The 17,500-nt window shown below is 41.6% G+C and overlaps 1 long non-coding RNA gene across 1 annotated transcript in view; it reads left to right on the top strand.

The window, feature by feature from the left end:
• Window positions 1–3,896: 3,896 nt before the first annotated feature.
• The window catches only part of LOC135088909 (uncharacterized), a 14,227-nt gene continuing 623 nt past the window's right edge, over window positions 3,897–17,500 (top strand). Inside the window, exons 1-2 of the long non-coding RNA XR_010261168.1 lie at window positions 3,897–4,202; window positions 12,958–13,151. This is a non-coding gene — a long non-coding RNA (uncharacterized LOC135088909). The remainder of the gene's footprint in view (window positions 4,203–12,957; window positions 13,152–17,500) is intronic.

Genomic DNA, 17,500 nt, shown 5'->3' on the forward strand with positions numbered 1-17,500 from the left:
ATTGTAACTTTAGAATTGTCCTGAAAAGTTTGCTTATTGGTTTGCCTGCAGGTGTGCTTGTGTGCGTGTGAGCGGCGACAGGTGGGGCTCTGTGACCTGCGGTATTACGATCTTTTTAAACTGTATCAGAAACTCTATGCAAATTTACTGTAGGATCAACTGGTCTTTAATAAACGTTATTTTATTATTGCCATAATTATGATGTTTATGTTCTCCTTATATCCCGTCTCTCTCTCTCTCTCTCTCTCTCTCTCTCTCTCTCTCTCTCTCTCTCTCTCTCTCTCTCTCTCTCTCTCTCTCTCTCTCTCTCTCTCAATAGCGAGTCATGATCCTTCCCTTTTTCTTTCGTATACCATTTTCAAGCCATTAGTTGCTTCATCAATCTAAATCACTCCTAAAGACTTATTAGCATAAGAAAGGAAAGTTATCGAGTCATGAGAGTAGCAAGCCAACGGGGAACCCTACAACCAGGCCCTGCAGGACTCCCAAGAGGACTCACTTCTTTGGATTAACTGCACTCCTCTTCCTCCTCGTCTTCTTACTTTTCCTTTTCTTCCTTTTCTCTTCGTTTTCATCCTTTTGCGTCTTCCTCCCTGTCGTCATATATATACCATCTTCCTTCTCCCTGTCCTTTTTTTTACTCTTCTCCGTAGTTCTCCTTTTCTTCTTCCTCTTCGTCCTCCTCTTCGTTCTCATCCTTCTTTGTCTCTGTCCTCATTTATCCAGTCTTTCTCCTCTTAATGTTCTTCCTCGTCTTACCTTTACTTATCCTTTTTCTTCCTCCTCCTCTTTGTTCTCATCCTTCTTCGACTGTCTTCTTGTCCTCCTTTATCTAATCTTTCTCCTCGCCCTTTACTTCCTCCTTCATATTCTCCAACAAGACTGAGGAGACGGAGGGAAGTGGTGGTTATGATGGAGAGAGTGGTGTCGAGGATTAAGAGAATGACTGGAGCTTCATGAGTGTTGTGGGATCCGCAGAATGAGTCACGGAGCTTTGTCGATTTGAAACTTTGACTTCCAAGTTCTGCTTCAGGTGAGTGTGAAGAAGATATGTTGGGATGCAAGGGTCATATATTTTTTTAGGACACGTAATTAGTGTAGCAAGTGTCGTCTCTCTCTCTCTCTCTCTCTCTCTCGTCCTTGGTGACAAAGGATCTGGCATCTTCCTTCCTTCCCTCTTATCTTATTTTGTCCTCACTTCTCCACCTCTCTCCCTCTTTCTTTGCTTGCTCTTCGCTTCCCCGCGTCCCTTGGCACTTCTCTCCCCCCCTCTTGCTTCCTTTTATTCTCTTTCCTACCTTCCCGTTCTTCTCTTCTTTGTCTTCCTTGCCTAATTCTCTACCTCTCACTTCTCCCCCCTTCACTTTTCTTACCCTTATCACTTCCATCCTCTTCGCTCTTCTCTTACTATTATTTTTTTTTTCTTTCTATTCGTTCTTTCTTTTGTTTTACATTTATTCTTCCTCCCTCTGTTCCATCCCCTGAGAACCACTCGGGCTCAACAAAATGCTTTGTAACCTACTGTGTGTCCTGTTGTGTACGGTGATAATGAAAAAAGGGATGAGATCTCCCCTCCCCCTCGCCCCCCGTGTCTATTAGTCTTCCCTGTCTAGTGACACAAATATTCACGTGTCATGATGTTGTCTCAGTACAATAACAGGGCTTCAAGAGAAAGGCAGGCATCATTATAATTGTACTTTTCTTTCCTTTTTATTTAAGCTTGGAAGCTGATGCTTACGTGGACAGGGAAAACTCAAATATTTCCAATTCAAATTTCTTATAATTGTGTTTAATTTCATCTCACCTGACTCTCAGCCAGCTGAGTGGAGCAGCTTCTGAATAGCGTCAAATTATTCAAGTCACACCAAACCATTAACTCAACTATTAGGATCAGATTATCAATTAAACGTTTTTCTTTCTACCTTTAATTTAGAGGTGCAATCATACTTACGTGTTTCCGAGTAAATGCTACAATTTTTACCAGACAACCCTGATCAGTCCTCGTGGAATGAGTTGCTCAGATAAATGAGCTTTAATGGTATCTTGGCATTTTATCCGCCGTTTTACATGGCCGATAATTCTGTCACTCTTTCTTTTTTTAATTCAACACGACTTTCTTGGCAGCTCTCGCACAATTCGCCATATCTTACGTGATGTCCTATTGGTCCAAGCTTCAAATCACTTATCTAATATAAACAACCATAACAGCCTTATTAGTGCTACATAGCCTTTTGCTGGCTTGGTGCTTGAAACCTATATATTCAAATTAGATTTGGTTCAGTTCACCCGGTAATCTCGTTCGTAAAAGTAAATAAATAAACAAATTAAATAAATATTATTATTTTGTCACATTCATGCTTTGCTAATGGTTGTGTTACTACTCCGTGGACGGTAAGGAGTCAACCCGCACCTCCTTAGGCTGTGGGTCGCCGTGTTTGCTTCCTGCTCCGCGATGCCTTCCTGCGCCTGCGGTCAAGTTTTTTTTTTTTTTTTTTTTATCATCCTACGTACTGCCTCCCTCCCATCCTTTAATGACCTCGTTAGTAAGATATTCCTACGTTTAGCAGAGCAGGATGTGGGGCTGGCACTGGCATCGGGGGTGAGGAGACGTGAGTGTTCATCGAAGCATCAGATTAAGTGGTGAAGAATGTGCTTTATACATCACTTCAACGTTGGCAGTGAGGACGTGACACGTGCACACGACACGTGTAAACACGCATAAGTTGGTGTGCGCATGTGTTCTGTCGGCGTCAGTGGGTGATGTTAGGTAAGGAAGAGAGAGAGAGAGAGAGAATAGTGGGAGGAAGGGGGAATGGAAGTGTGTGTGTGTGTGTGTGTGTGTGTGTGTGTGTGTGTGTACTTCGTCGCTTCAAGACCCTGACAGACTGGAAAAAGTTAACCCGAACAAAAACCGGTTCCAGGTCTGCCCGGAATGGCCCCGTGCGCCCTTTGTCCCCGTGTGATAAGGTCGAGGAGGAGCGTCGGGGCGAGACAAGCGAGTCCCTCCGATACCACGAGAGAAAACTCCTCGGATAATTTACGTCCCTATAAAGAATGGGATCCTCTCCTTAACGTCCTTAAAACCTCAAGGAAGATAAGGACTCACGCGTCTGTTTACAGAGCGAGGGCGTGTCACTGTCCGCTCGGGAATGGCACTGTTGGCCTCCGCACGACCGCTGCTCGACTCATATTTCCCGACTTTTCGCTATTTTTGCTCGCATTCTTTCTTCTGTGGAGTGTCTTATCCTACTTACTGTTGCTGTAGGAGTGTTATTGAAGTTTCACTCAGGAGGTATTGTGACAAGTCTGTTTTTTCTTTCTTTCTCTCTTTCCTTCTTTCTTTCTTCTTGTCACCATGAATTCGTATGTCATGAGGCGGCGGTGTGGAAGGTAACGTCAGTCAGTGCCGAGATGAGGAGTGAACCGCGATGGACTTGCAATATAAATATATCTACTAATTACCACGTATACCAAGAAAGAAAATTATAAAAAGAATTAATACAAACATAAGTAAGCAGTAATGTGAATGAGGCGTGCGAGTTTTTAAATAGCGTTCAGTCAGTGTCACTGCGAGCCGCGTCCCTTTCCTGGAGGGAGGCGGCGCAGGGCAAGTCAATTAGTGTCGCGGTGCACAGTGCGGGTGGGCGGCGCGACTCGGAGAATTCAAACATGCCCGCTTCGGTGCCTCCTCTGGTAGTGATGCCTTGGCTAGGACTCGTTTATCTCCTCACTGTCAGCCAATCGGTGCCCGCTATTGCATCATTCGACCCTTGCTAATATTGAATCTTATGCCTCTCAATCCCAGTCGTGAAAGAGGCTCTGTGACGCTAACCCGGGCACAGACAAGGGACACGGCTGACGGGGACAAGGCTGGATGTGACGGGAAATGGGAAAGCGTGAGAGGTCATTGGTGAGGGAGAAGCGAGTCAGCAGTGTCCGGAGCTCCTCGAATCCATGAGGAATGAAGCTTTTTTACCCTCAGTGGGCGTCATAGTGAAGGCACGGACACACTAGCCCGTCACGCTGCCTTGTGATTCCGTGATAATGTTTGCATGCTATCAATACAGGTGTGGATGGACTGATGGAGATAAGAGGCTGCAGATACTGGAATGTGAGGCTGTTAGGTTGTGGATACCTGCCCGTGCTGACCACATGAAGAACTGCAGCCGCCATCCTACTCGCTTCCCAGCCTGACCCTGAAGGTAAGTTCGCGGCAGTGCCTTGCTTGTTGTCCCTTTCCTTTGTTACAACATAATAGAGGAGAGGTTGTGAGTATTAATGGCTCAGTAATGTGTAGACAAGCCAATGATTGTTTTCTGTCTTCATTATATGAGAGTTTGTATGGTATTATGGCGTTTGACTGTAACTACTTGTATCATTCTTTAGCCAGAATTGAGTTGAGGGGGGGCAACTTCTGTACAGTGTCACAGATTAGCATTCAGGTAGATATCCAGGAGGGTTTGTTGCTCCGTCATTGTTTTCTCTGGGTAGGGAGAGGTGCCAGCAAAAGAGGGTGTACGTGGCGTTACACTTAGTGTAGAGAACCCATGCTTGTCATATTCCCAGAGTGTATTATGTGGTGCCAGAATAGGGTGCATGGTTTTAGATGAGTTTGATAGGTGAGTTTCAGAAACGCTGCATCAGCAACAGGAATAAACAAGAGGAAAAGTGTGTTGGAATGACCGAAAACACGTACGGATTAAAGAAAAAAAAAAAAAAGAAAGAAAGAAAAAAAAAAAAAAAAAATATATATATATATATATATATATATATATATATATATATATATATATATATATATATATATATATATATATATATATATATATATATATATATATATATATATATATATATAGGGATGCTTTAGCAATCTGGCTTGAGTAACAAAAACAAGGCCGTATAACACGTGAACGAACAGTCCCGCCTAACAACAAGGTAAATCCTGCGGTGATCTGCTGGTGCTGCAGGCAAAACTTTCACGAATAAAGTGCTCGTGCGGCTGTGCCTGGATTCAGGAAAAATTTCTCTGGGTTTAAGAAAAGAGGCTATTAACATTTCTCTCTTTTTTTTTTTCGGACACGTGTCTGAGAATGCAGTCTGTTGTGTAGTGAATCTGTGTTACTGTTAAATGTACTTTGACGTGCAATTTAATGGGAATGCTCCCCGCGTTTAACGTAAACTCAGTTCGTGTAAATAACAATATTACATAAAAAAAAACTGCAGAAAATATGAAAATTGCTCTTCTTTGTTGTGCTAGTAACGATGTGACAGTCAGAGTTGACAGTCGGTGGTGAGATATATTAACTGCCAGTCTTGCATCACCGCCTGTTTGTCACCACGCGAGGAGGAGCGAGCAGGCCTCAACGCCACTAACTCGCACGATCACAAAACGAGCGACAAAGAACCCGGGGAGACGAGACCAATTCCTTGGACCAGCACGGACAAAGAGCGAGTCAGGCAACCATCGGCACACAGACAAGCACACAGAAATCATCAGTCGTAGAGCACACACGCTTGCGATGCGTCTGTCCGAGCTGCGGCAGGATTGCATCACCACCTTCGAGTTGGCACCGAATCTTGGCGCATTACTCCTTCTACCTACTTCATATATACATGCATACATGCAAAGCAGCAGCAATAATGAGGAGGAGGAGGAGGAGGATGAAAAGGAGAAGGATGGGAAGGAGAAGGATGAGGAGGAGGAGAAGAGCCTGTAATTTATTGCCAGACCAGACTAATTGGGTGTGCTCCCCGCGTTTAACGTTAACTCAGTTCGTCTAAATAACAAGATTGAATAAAAAAAAAAGTAACCATAAGAAAAACACAACATACATACATACACACAGGGAAAGATTAAATAGTGCCTGTTAATTAAACGCACACAGAACGCACACACGTAAACGAGTATGCAGCAATTCAAATAGGGATGAATTGAAAGGGTGTGCTGCTATGTTTGTCAATGAATCGCCATCGGGCGTGTGCATCATCTGCAGGAGACTTCTGTCATTCCTGCCTCGGGCAGAACAAGGGACTATGGTGGTGGTGGTGGTGGTACTAACCAAATACATTTAAAGCTCTTTCTTAGTGAAGTTACACCACCGAGGTAAATTAGTAGTAGTAGTGGTAATAGTAATAGTAGCAGCAGGACTAGCAGTACCAGCAGCAACAGTAGTAATAGTAGTAGCAGTAGCAGTAATAGTAGCAGCAGTAACAGCAGCAGCATCAGCAGCAGCGGCAGCAAAAGCAGCAGGCAGGCAGTAACAGTAGCAATAATAGCAATGGTGGTGGTGGTGGTGGTTGTGGTAGTAGCAGTGGTGGTGAGACATACTTGGTAGTAGTAGTAGTAATAGTTGTTGTAGTTGTAGTAGTAGTAGTAGTAGTTGTTGTTGTTGTTGTTGTTGTTGTTGATGCAGCAGCAGCAATAGTAGTATCAACAGCGATAACAACAGCAGCAGAGCCAGCAACAGCACTAATAGTAATGGTGGTTGGCTATACACCGAGTAGCAGCAGTAATGATAGTGGTAGTGATTTACCAGTAATGTAGTAGTAGTAGTAGTAGTAGTAGTAGCAGCAGCAGCAGCAATGGTGGTGGTGGCAGTAAAGTAGTGGTGGTGGTGAGGCACACTTGGTAGTAACCCTTTGAGCACACCCGCAGGCGAACGGTGTTGCCATCAACGGAGTCAATTATTCGCCCGCACTCTCTCCCTCTCTACTTCTCCCACTCTCCACCTCTTCCTTACCTCCCTCTCTCCCGTTCCTCCGTCTCTCACTCCCCGCTTCGCTTTTCTCTTCTACTCCCCTCTTACCCCTTCCCAACCACCCACCCACTCACTGCTTCCTCCCTTTCCTCCACTCTTCCAGTTCCTCGCGTTATCTGACATTGCTCCTCTTCTTGATTACGCTTCCTTCCTCCTCCTCCTCCTGTAATTTACTGTCTTTCAACGAGCAAAGAAATCGTCCATAAGGCAAAAGAAAAAAGAAAAAAAGAGGATGGGTAGGCGATTCCCTTAGAATATTTAGAATCATTTGTAGGAATATTACGAGGAGGAGGAGGAGGAGGAGGAGGAGGAGGAGGAGGAGGAGGAGGCGCCCTTTCGTTCCCAGCGCAGGTGATGTCAGGTAAGGAAGGACTCTTGGATCCTCCCTCCTTTCCTCCCTCCTCCTCTCCTTTGACTGGTCCGCACTTGTCTGGCTTCTCTCCTCCTCTCATAGTCTCTCTCTCTCTCTCTCTCTCTCTCTCTCTCTCTCTCTCTCTCTCTCTCTCTCTCTCTCTCTCGACCACGATCCACAACCATCCCCACCCCCATTCTCTCTCTCTCTCTCTCTCTCTCTCTCTCTCTCTCTCTCTCTCTCTCTCTCTCTCTCTCTCTCTCTCTCTCTCTCTCTCTCTCTCTCTCTCCTCCCCTCCCCTCCCCTCCCTCCTCCTCCCTACTCAGGTCAGCTGACTCTCAGACACTTCACTCGACTCTCCCGATCCTCTGTCGCAGGCTTAGGATGAAGCAGGCGCCTTGTGTGAGCCTCGCCACGCCACATACTTTCTTTTAACACAGTCATGTCACACACACGCCCAGTTTACCACTTTATCATTGAATTGCAATGAAACAGTGAATATATATGTATTTACTGCAATCAAGGTGACTAGTTTGTATTTGAAGTGTTGAGGTATTTGCGTTGTTTGGAGTGGTAGTGGTGGTGGTGGTGGTGGTGCAAGTCGTGGCCGCTAGTTGGTACAAGGAGGGACGGGACGCGGACCTTCCATTCACAAAGTGGGGCCAGCGAGGCTGGTTGGCTGGGCCGCCCCGCGCTGTCTCCCGCCCTGGTATTGTTGCCTTAATTCGGTACAAATTTGCGATATCCGTCTGCCTTTCATGCCATTTCTTTCCACCGGGGAGAAATTTGCAATATCCGCCGAACGCAGCAGAAATGAGGAAAGCGTAAGAGGAAGAGGAGGAGCAGCAGCAGCAGCGAGGCTTACAAATGTTAATATTTTGGGGGTGAACTCGCGGGCTTCTGACGCGACCCAGTGACGGAATTCGTTTTTTTTTTTATCTTCTTTCCTTAAATATAAATAAGATGCCAATGTCTTCCATAAATATTAATCTCTGCTGAATGTAGATAGAGATGTTGGTTGTTTTAGTTTGTTCCTAGGGGAGAGCGGTGTGTGTGTGTCTGTGTGTGTGTGTGTGTGTGTGTGTTTTCACAGAAGTTTATGTATTTATGAGCAGGAGAGAGAGAGAGAGAGAGAGAGAGAGAGAGAGAGAGAGAGAGAGAGAGAGAGAGAGAGAGAGGGAGGGGATGTGCGTGTGTGTGTTATGAGTGCCTTGGAGTATGTGCGAGAGAGGATATAATGTATAACAGTAATGTGTGAAAGAGAAGAGAGAAGTGTGTGTGTGTGTGTGTGTGTGTGTGTGTGTGTGTTTCCGTTTCATCTGGTTTCTCGGTGTTTACATTGTTCCGGCCAAACCTTTTCTCTCCCTTTAGCCGAGTGGTCGCGTGTTTCTCCCTCCCATTCTCCCTCTCCTCTTCCCTTCCACTCTCCCTCTTCGCTTCCCTCCCTCCAAGACCCTCAAGAGTCCTTACTTCCTCTTGATTGTCACTTGAGAAAGAAAACACGGATAACTGAAGGAAATATCGAGACGTCTTACTGAAGGGTCAAAACAATGAATAAAGATCCGAAGTGTGTCTCTGCCCACTCACAGGATAACGATGGAGAGAAAATGAAGAGGAAAAGTGGGTATGAAAGTAGAAATGGAATTAAAAGATATATTTCAAAGGCAGTAGAAAGTGAAAATTAGAAAAGAAAAAAAACAACAGACTAGCAAGTAGTAAATATTTATATGTAAAAAAGGAAAATACAAAAAAAAGGGATAAGGATTAGAATGTAATTATCTAAAAGCAGAGGAAAATAAACTTAATAAGGAAATGAGATCAATGGAAAAGGAATAGTGTGATCATTCAAAACAGGGAAAGTGGAATGAATGTAAGTGGAAAAATAGATGGTGAAGACAGTATTAACGTTTCGAGGCATAAGTGAAAAAAAAAAAAAAAAAAAAAATATATATATATATATATATATATATATATATATATATATATATATATATATATATATATATATATATATATATATATATATATATATATATATATATATATATATATATATATATATATATATATAATTAATGGAATGGTGTGGTACAGGTTGGATTAAGTTAGATTAGGTTGTTAGGTTAGGTTAACTTAGATCACGTGACCCATTTAAACTCAGTTATGGCCTCTCAAAATTTTAAGGAATGATATGGCACAAATTTATATATATATATATATATATATATATATATATATATATATATATATATATATATATATATATATATATATATATATATATATATATATATATATATATATATATATATATATATACCGTATATGAAATAGGTAATGAAAGTAAATGTTTCTAAACAGGATACGGGGAAGTAAACAAATGTATCAATAAAGTAGAAGCTGATACACCAAGGACGAAGACAGACATGATGTGAAGATAAAGATGGCAGCAAACTTACGTACTTATCCGACTAATTAGCGGAGAGAAAGAATGATTGGAAAGATGATGGCAAGTGAAAGACTTAAGGAGCGACACGATCAAACTGTACAATTGAAAAAAATAAATAGATAAATAAATAACCTGGTATAAGAAATGCATGAAGAAAAAAGGTGAACGATTTTGACAGTAAAGAAATAAAAAGAAATAAAAAAAAATTAAACAGTTTTACGTTTTCATCACTCAGACTTATACCAGGCTGGAGGTTTTTCAATAGTACCGTGATCCCAGTGACGAGAAACTGCCAACACAGCCACTTTGTGTATGAATAAAGTTAGCCTAAGTTGCCTGAGATTAGGTTAGGTTAGCTCGTTAGATTAGATTAGGTTAGACTAGCTAGCTTAAGTTAGATTAGATTAGGTTGTTAGGCTAACTTAGCTTGGATCACGTGACCTAATGAAACTGACTACTATGGGCTTTTAAAATTAATGGAATGGTGTGGTACAGGTTGGATTAAGTTAGATTAGGTTGTTAGGTTAGGTTAACTTAGATCACGTGACCCATTTAAACTCAGTTATGGCCTCTCAAAATTTTAAGGAATGGTATGGCACAAATTTCTAGTATAGCTTTAAAATATTACTCTCAAGAGTAGTTGAGTTGTTTAATCCTTTATGCCTCTAATTTTCTTTCGGCAGAGAAAAATCACCTGGGATTTTCTAAACGAAGTATCAAGTGTCACATTATAATTAGCTGTCACAATAATTAATCTAATCTAATTTTAAACCTAAGCCAACCCAATCAAACCCAACGTAACCCTATCAACCTCAAACCAAACCAAACCTGACCAAACCAAAGCTAACCAAATTTACCCAGCTGAACACAAACAAACCAAACTAAACCAAATTTAACCAAATTAAACTAGACCTAACCAATTTTAACTACACCAAACCTAATCAAACTTAATAAAACAACCTATTCAAACCAAACCTAACAAAACTTAACCTAACCAAATTTAACAAGCAACCCAACCCAACCAAACCAAATTGAACCAAACCCAACCATGTTTAACCAAACCAAGCCTAGCCAAACCTAACCGAATTTAACCAAACCTAACCAAACGAAACCTAACCGAACCTAACCTCGCCAAATATAACCAACTAAACCAAACCTAACTTTACCTGACCTTATCTAGCTCAAAAATAGCAGAGGTGGTTGATCTCATCCACTTAACCCCTCTTGGTGGTCGGGTTAAAGGAGGCGGCGGCATGTTATCTGATAGTCATCATGCATACGGACAGCCAGTCAGGCATCAGATAGATAACCAAGATAACCCAACCAGTCAACTCGGTCGCCGCCTGACAACATTCACAACAATAACACTCAATATCACGAAATAGCGAGGAATAATGGGAGTCTTGGGTCCTTACGTCATTTTCTCATTGTCGGAGGAATAGAGCGGCTCCTGAAACCTTGCCTGCCAGACTTGCCGCTCCCGAGAAATGAGACAGATTGGAAGATTGTGTCTGGCTGCCGCGCATTGCAAAGGATAACAAGATTGGACCGTGAAGGAGGGAAGGAGAGAGGAGGAGATATGAAGAAAGAAGAGGATGGTATTAAGGGAAGGAGGGTGATAGAGAGGAGAAACGTGGATAAAGAGAACGATAAGATGATGATGGGTATGCAAAACTTGTCAGGGATTGAGTACTGCATCAAGACAGAGTGAGGGGGTAGGAGGAGGAGGGAGAGGAGGAGAGAAGAAAGGGGAAAAAGGAGGAAGAAAATATGGTGGAGAGGAGTAGAGGGAAAGGAGGAGGAGGAGGAGGAGAAAAGGGGGATGCGAGGAAAGAAAGAAAGATCACAGAAGAGGGGAGGAAAGAAAGTAAAGGAAAGTAAGAAAGGAAAGAGAAAATAAAAAAGAAACAGGAGAAACGTTAAAGAAAAAGGAAGAGGAGAAAGAGAGGAAGAGGAAAAAAATAAAATCATAAGGAAAAAAAAGAGAAGAGGAAGGAAAAAAGAAAGGAGAGGAAAAATGGGACAGTAGGGGAGAAAATGAAGAAGGAAAGGAAAAAAGAAGAGGGGGAAGAAGCGAATAAAAGGAGAGAAGAAAATAGGGAAAAGGAAAACAATGAAGGTAGGAGAAAAGGAGAAGAGAAGAAAAAGGATAGGAAGAGAGAAGAAAAAGAGAACAAAGGAGAGTATAAAAGGGGAGAGGAGCAAAAGATAAAAAAAAATGGCAAGAAAGCGGAAGAGAAAGAAGAGGAGAAAAAGAAAAGGAAGAGGAGAGGGAAGAGGAGACGAGAAACGGGAGGAACAGTAGTAGTAGTAGTAGTAGGAAGAGGAGGAAAAGGATGAAAAGAAAAGGAAAAAAATGGAAGAAGAGAAGGGAGGATACCGCAAAAGTAAGCCATGAAGAATGAATAATACGCGCTTGAGTTGCACAGTGAATCGTTAAAAGCAAAAGAGAGCAAGAGAGGGAGAAAGAAAACTGGAAAAAAAGCTTAATTAATGAGAACAGGAAACGCGGTGGGAGAAGACAGACGGAAGACAAACCACAAAACTAACACTAAGGAAAAAAAAATAACAATAACTTAAAGTGAAGAAGGAAGAAAAATATTACGAAAAAAAGAGCGAAGAAGACGAAAATTTGGGAAATAAGAACAGATAATAAATATAGGGAGGAGTCCGGCGATAAAGGCAATAAGATGGAAAGGGAGAAGAAGAAGAAGAAGAAGAAGAAGAAGAAGAAGAAGAAGAGGAGGAGGAGTAAAGGAAAGAAAGACTCTGGCGTCATATTTCTGGTGTTGAAGAAAAGTTAAGAGACGCCGATGAGGAGGAGGGGGAGGAGGAGGAGGAAGAGGAGGTGGTGGTGGTGGTGGTGGTGGTGGTGGTGGTGGTGGCAGTAATAGGATGGGGAGAAAGGGGAGGAGGGGGAGGAGGTGAGAGAATGAGAGGTAGGGGAGGGGTGGTGGAGGGAGGGTGGCAAAAGGAGAGGAGCAGCCTCAAGTTACTGGCGACAATTTGGTGCTGTGACTCTGGTGACTCACACGTCTCTGCTGGTGACTCACATGACTGCAGTTCTTAACGTGACTCAAGAATCGCTGTCAGTTCCCGGAATGTTTTCAGGTCTTTAGCACAAGTTCCTGGTGTGACGCAACCAGTGTGACGCGCGGGTGGTGAGGAAAGTGGTAACTACTTAAGTATGACTCAAAACGGTGACTCACGACCTCCCAAGTCAGTCCCTAGTTGATTTTGAAGTTAATTGTACCGGTCTGAAACGCTGAGATCACTAGTGACGGCAACGACAGTAAGACTTGTGATTTAGACTGTAGCTGAAATGAGGGGTATGATATTCAAACACCAAAACAATTAATAATCTAGTACTAATAAGACTTTCTTTTTCATCATAGGTGAATATGAAGCATGGAAAAAAATAGCAAGAAAATAAACATAACATTGGATATGGAGAAGGTGTAGCTGAGAAAGGCATCCTTCAGAAATTACCCGTACTGAAGTGCTTGCTGGTGATCGTGTCCTGTAATTGGTTCGTCTAGATGGAGAGAGCGACGCCACACGCCTTGTCTGTTTCCGGCGACCCCAGCAGGTGGGAAAGAGGCGGAGGAGGAGGAGGAGGAAGAAGAGGAAGGGGTTTGAGGGTGAGGGTGTCACCTTCTAGCCTCAGAGTGTCACAACCAAAACGGAACAATTATCTTCTTCCAGTTACCAGGATGAGCAGATTTGGTTACCGTGCTGTTGTTGTTGGTGGTGATGGTGATGCTGGTGGTGGTGGTAATGGTGATGATGGTGGTGGTGTTTTGTTGTTGGTGTTGTTTTTCCTGTGATTTTGCTGCTGCTGTTGTTGTTGTTGTTATGTTTTTTTGTGTAAGTTGTTTTTGTTGTGTAAGTTGTTGATGTTGTTTTTGTTGTGTAAGTTGTTGTTGTTATTGCTTTTGTGTAAGTTGTTGTTGTTGTTGTTGTTGTGTAAGTTGTTGCTGTTGCTGTTGTTGTTGTGTAAGTTGTTGTTATTGTTGTTATTGTTGTTGTTGTTGTTGTTGTTGTTGTTGTTGTGTAAGTTGTTGCTGTTGTTGTTGTGTAAGTTGTTGTTGCGTAAGTTGTTGCTGTTGTTGTTGTTGTGTAAGTTGTTGTTGTGTAAGTTTTTGTTGCGTAAGTTGTTGCTGTTGTTGTTGTTGTGTAAGTTGTTGTTGTGTAAGTTGTTGTTGTGTAAGTTGTTGTTGTTGTTGTGTAAGTTGTTGTTGTGTAAGTTGTTGTTGTTGTTGTTGTTGTTGTTGTTGTTGTTGTTGGTGTCGTTGTTGTTGTTGTTAATTTGTTGTTGTGTAAGTTGCTGTGCAAGTTGTTGTTGTTGTTGTTGTTGTTGTTGTTGTTAAGTTGTTGTTATATAAGTTGTTGTTGTCGTTGTTGTCGCTGTTAATTTGTTGTTGTGTAAGTTGCTGTGCAAGTTGTTGTTATTGTTGTTGCTATTAAGTTGTTGTTATATACGTTGTTGTTTAAATTGTTGTTGTTGTTTAAGTTGTTGTTGTTGTGTAAGTTGTTGTTGTTGTTGTTGTTGTGTAAGTTATTGTTGTTGTTGTTGTTGTTGTTGTTGTTGTTAAATTGTTGTTGTTGTTAACTGTTTTTGTTGTGGTTATTGTGGTTATTGGCTTTGTTGTTGTTGTTGTTGTTGTTGTTAATTGTTGTTGTTGTTACTATATATATATATATATATATATATATATATATATATATATATATATATATATATATATATATATATATATATATATATATATATATATATATATATATATATATATATATATATATATATAAAACCCTCGTTATATCAGACTAATTGAGGGAAGCCACTGACAATAAAGGCGAAGATCCAATAATAGCGGCAACGTGAATAATTTCAATCCATAACGTAACGGTGATAAATATATATATAAAAAAAAAGTTGATATAATTATGGCTATTAATAATTTTTTTTATTTACCATAATTTATTTCTCATGAAAACAACTAAATCACTATTTGTGCGAAAATGTTCTGATGTTAAGCCACACTCACACCACATATGTATGACAAGGATTTAATTTTCGCTCCCAGACACCTCCCTCACCTTGACCTGGTCTGACTTCCTTTCTTGCCCTGACTATCCATGAGTATGAACATACAGTACAGTAACCATATTATATATATATATATATATATATATATATATATATATATATATATATATATATATATATATATATATATATATATATATATATATAATATGTATATATAATGGCTTATGGTAGTTTATGGCAGATAGCAAACACCAACTTATGACAGAAATACCATAATTACGGCAAACAGCACAATCCTGGTGGATGCGGTGTGCGCTCACCACCTCCACCATACCCCACCCACACTATTCCTTCCTCACTCACTCCCTCGCCGCCGCCGCCGCCGTTCGCCGGACGTTCCGCCTCATTTACCAATATTCTTGACCTTTTCCTAACCTATAACCCTTCTGCTTATGCTTTTACCCTATCTTCTCCGTTGGGCTCTTCCGATGACAATCTCATATCTGTATCTTGTCTTATCGCTCCAATCCCTCCTCAGGATCCCCTAAGCGGAGGTGCCTCTGGCATTTTGCCACTGCTACTCGAGGGGACCTTAGGAGATATTTTGCTGATTTTCCTTGGAATGACTACTGCTTCTGTGTCAGAGACCCGTCTCTGTTTGCCGAGCACATAACAGAGGTGGTAGTGTCTGGCATGGAGGCATACATTCTTCACTCTTTTTCTCGACCTAAACCTTCCAAACCTTGGTTTAACACAGCCTGTTCTTGTACTATACATGACAGAAAGGTAATTGGTACTTGAGCTTTCCATCACTTGAGCTTTCCATCACCAGAATCTCATGTGCTCTATATTTCTGCCCGGAACCATGTTCTGTTCTCCAACTGGCCAAAAACTCTTTCATTAATGGAAAGTGTCAAAATCTTTCAAGATCTAACTCCCCTCGTGACGTTTGCAATCTCGCTAAAAACATCCATTAACTTTGCTTTTTCTTCTTTCCTTCTTTTATTTCTACCAGATAGCATCATTGCTATCACATCTATCTCTAAAGCTGAACTCTTCTCTCATATCTTTGCTAAAAATCCTTCCTTGGATGATTCAGGGGGTGTTCCTCCCTCTCCTCCATCCCCTGACTACTTCATACTACCTATTAAAATTCTTCGCAATGATGTTTTACATGCCCTCGCTGGCTTAAATCCTCATAAGACTTATGGACCTGATGAGGTCCCTCCTATTGTTCTCTGAAATTGCACCTCTGTGCTTGCACCTTGCCTAGTCATACTTTTTCAACTCAGTCTGCCAACATCTACCTTTCCTTCTTGCTTTCCTACATTCTGACTGTTTCTAAAAAGGGTGATAGTTCTAATCCCTCAAACTACCGTCCTTTTGCTTTAATTGTCTACCTATCTAAAGCTTTTGAATCTGTCCTCAACAGGAAGATTCTTAAACATCTATCACTTCACAGCCTTCTATCTGATTGCCAGTATGGGTTCTGTCAAGGCCGCTCTACTGGTGATCTGGCTTTCTTTACTGAGTCTTGGTCGTCCTCTTTTAGAGAGGTAAAGCTTTCGCTGTTGCCTTAGACATATTAAAAGGTTTTGATAGAGTCTGGAACAAGGCTTTGATTTCCGAATTACCCTCCTGCAGCTTCTATCCTTCTCTCTGCAACTTCATCTCAAGTTTCCTTTCTGACCATTCTATTGCTGCTATGATAGACGGTCACTATTCTTCTCCTAAACCTATTAACAGTGGTGTTCCTCAGGGTTTTGTCCTGTCACCCACTCTCTTCCTGTTATTCGTCAGTGATCTTCTAAACTAACTTCTTGTCTTATCCACTCCTACGCTGATGATACCACCCTGCACTTTTCCACGTCTTTTCGTAGACGTTCAACCCTTCAGGAAGTAAACAGTTCACGAAGGGAAGCCACAAAAACGTATGACTTCTGATTTCTCTAAAGTTTCTGATTGGGACAGAGCAAACTTAGCATTGTTCAATGCCTCAAAAACTCAATTCCTCCATCTATTAACCTGACAGCCTACCAGACAACTATCCCCTCTTCTTCAATGACACTCAACTGTCCCCCTCTTCTACACTGAACATCCTTAGTCTGTCCTTTATTTATAATCTAAACTGGAAACTTCACATCTCCTCTCTAGCTAAAACAGCTTCTATGAAGTTAGGTGTTCTGAGACGTCTCCGCCAGCTGCTAACTCTGTACAGGGACCTCATCTGTCCATGTATGGAGTATGCTTCACATGTCTGGGGGGGAGGGGGCTTCTATTCATACCACTCTTCTAGACAGAGTGGAATCAAAAGCTTTTCGTCTCATCAACTCCTCTCCTCTAATTGACTGTCTTCAGCCTCTTTCTCATCGCCGCAATGTTGCATCTCTTGCTGTCTTCTACCGCTATTTTCATGCTAACTGCTCTTTTGATCTTGCTACCTACATACCTCCCCTCCTCCCGCGGCCCCATTACACAAGACTTTCTTCCTTCTCTTACCCCTATTCTGTCGACCTCTCTAATGCAAGAGTTAACCAGTATTCTCAATCTTTCATCCATTTTTCTGGTCAACTCTGGAACTCCCTGCTTGTTTCTGCATTTCCACCTTCCTATGACTTGAATTCTTTCAAGAGGTAGGTTTGAAGACCTTCAATTTTTTTTTTTCAAGATCCTTCAATTTTTTTTTTTTTTTCCTACCGCTTTGGACCTTATTCGGGGACCAGCATCTCAGTGGGCCTGTTTTCTTTTCTTATTGGATTTTTGCTGCCCTTGGTCGGTGTCCCTCTTACATAAAAAAAAAAAAAAAAGAATGCTCAGTAAATCAGATGGCTGACCCGTAGGCCAAACATGTCCGATAAATGCGAAATCCGAATAATGGATAT

The sequence above is a fragment of the Scylla paramamosain genome, chromosome 32 (genome assembly GCF_035594125.1).
Source record: "Scylla paramamosain isolate STU-SP2022 chromosome 32, ASM3559412v1, whole genome shotgun sequence".
NCBI classification, from domain to species: domain Eukaryota; kingdom Metazoa; phylum Arthropoda; class Malacostraca; order Decapoda; family Portunidae; genus Scylla; species Scylla paramamosain.